Here is a 2,808-nt window from a genome sequence, read left to right on the forward strand (position 1 = left end):
CCAGTGCGCACTGATACACATTAAAAGTTAAAGTATATAAATTTATATAAGCATAATTTATATATAAGCATAAGTAATTAAAATGATAAGATAATTAATACTATACAAGTCTTTTGAAAATAAACATAACAATAGATACGCTTCGCTTAACACTATTTTCGCTCGAAGAACAAAATTCTTTGCCCTCATTTGTCCACCAAACGCTTCGAAACAAAAATAGTATCTAACGAAATGCATTTATTGAATATATAAAAACTTTTATAAAATTTTTATATTTCTTATATTTTTGATAATTTATACGTAATTTTACTTGATTAATAAGATTTTTGCAAATAAAATGACATAAAAAGCGGGACATTATTTGAATAAATTTTAATTAGATACAAATTAAAAAATTAAATAAAATTTTTTTTTCTTTATCTAAGTAAAAATTATCTGAATTATATCGTGTTTGATGTCATTTTAATCATAAAAATCTCATTAATCCATTAAAATTAATCTCAAACCGATAAAATACAAATAAGAATCTCTCTTAAAATAAGAATAGAAGTGACAGAAATTTAAATTATAAATTATAGTTTTGTTGCGATCCTTACGAATAATAACTATTTTTCTATCGATACTTAGAATAAAGATATTTTGTCCCATGCTTTATCATTTGATTTTTCGAAGATTTAAATATGATTCGGATTGAGAACGCGCAAAATAGTCGAATCGCAGATCCAAGTAATTAACATAACGATAAACTCTGTGATATATTAATCGTTTATTAAATAATTGATCTATAATTTAAAATATCTGTATAATTTAATATTCCGCTTCTATACATATACGTCATAGTACGCAAAATATTTTTGGTTGCGAATTATCAATAATATGGTATTCGGTCTTGGCGGCATAAACATTAGCTGTTTACGTCTTACGACTTACGGCTTTATCATTCGACACTCGAACAGTAATGTATTAGTGCGAGACGCTTCGTCAAATTCCTTTTCTAAACGCGATCGTGATAAGTATCGGGAAATAATTTGATATAATTAATAATTAATTCTCTCTTTTTCTTTTACTCTCTAGGCAACAATTATTAAAAAAATATTTAAAATTAAATATATTTTGTCCGATATTTTTTCGTTCAACTTTTTGACGATCTAAATAAGATTTGGATTGAGAACGCGCAATAAAATAGTCTAATCACAGATCCGAATAATTAACATAACGATAAGCTCCGTGATATATTAATCGTTTATTAATTAATCGATCTATAATTTAAAATATTTGTGTAATATAATATTCCGCTTGTATATACGTCATAGTACGGAAAATATTTTGGCAGCAAATTATCAATAACGTAGTATTCGGCGGCGTAAACATTAGCGCGCTATTGCTTAATTTGGAATTATAACAAAATTAAAATTATTTTTATTTATGCTGGTTAAAGAGAATCAATAAATTTTCAATATTTTTAATAATCATATTACTTGTACAGATTTGTGCATTATGCAGAGTGCAAGTACCTCCTCCAGCACTTCAAACTTATCGTTTGGTTTAAAGTATCCATCATCAACCATTAAATTGCATCAACCTAATGAGATCGAATTAGTTCATGGTAAATAAGTATATTCGTAACATTATTCTAATATAATACTGTTATATAACAGTTATATAACAGTTTTAGAAAATGGATTTAAAAAAAACTTCGAGGATGTTACCGTTCACTGGACAATTTGCCTTGATCTATTGAAAAAAAATTTGTAGAAATTGGGGATAAATCATATTTAGATAGTGCGCAAACGAGAAAACTATTTTATCTTAAAGATGTTGTAAAACATTTTTCCACGTAGCAGTCTTTAATCTTCGGTCAAAATGTTTCTCAATGTCCAGGTGGTAATCTTGGTCAAGTATGTTGTGCTTGGTCAGTATATTTTAATTTATTGTTACTTTTTTTTCAATATATTTAATTGATTAATTAAATAATCATTCCACTTTTGTTCTTATTTTAAACTATTTATAATTTTGCTTTGCTTTTACTTCTCTTTCTAATGTTGTACAGATGATTACAAACGCGTCATTTTCAAAAGAAATCAGTATAAATAAAAGTGGCGTAATATCTGCCAAGTCAAGGAAATGCAATTTCAAAAGTGTGTTAAATGATGACTTTGGATTTAATTGCACGAAACATGGAACATTTTTTCTATGCGAGGGTCTAAATAAACCTGTGTTGAAAGTATGTGCTTCAAAATATCGTTCAACCGTTCCAGAACCTTCCTTTACAAGTAGGACACGTTATTTTAATATCCAATAATATTATTTTAACATCACATGACGTTATTTTGATATGAATGATAAAATAAAAACAATATATAGTGCAACATATATTTATATTTACTTAAAAAGCCAACATTCTAAATAGACAAATTGTATGTGTTTGTTTTTATAGTTTTGAGTGGTGTATATATATAATGGAAAACATATCAGCGTGCAAACATAAACTCGATAAAAATGTTTGGGAGCCATGGTACAAGCCGCAAAGATCTCACGACTATAAGTATTGTAAGATGAACAATTAACACATCAAGGAAATTGAGGAACAACGCTTCTCGGATCACAAAGTTAAGATGGAAGTGTACGCAAGTTTCCTTCGTTCGTAACGACTTAGTTACGTGCCTGTAAGTGAGATTTGCCAAAAAATTTTCATAACACAATAAGGAAATTGTGGAACAACGCTTTTCGGCTCATAGAGATAAGATCGCTATGTACGTAAGTTTTCTTCGTTCGGAACGACTTAGTTACGTGCCTGTAAGCGAGATT

The sequence above is a fragment of the Formica exsecta genome, unplaced genomic scaffold (genome assembly GCF_003651465.1).
Source record: "Formica exsecta isolate Colony F162 unplaced genomic scaffold, ASM365146v1 scaffold4, whole genome shotgun sequence".
In the NCBI taxonomy this organism is placed as follows: domain Eukaryota; kingdom Metazoa; phylum Arthropoda; class Insecta; order Hymenoptera; family Formicidae; genus Formica; species Formica exsecta.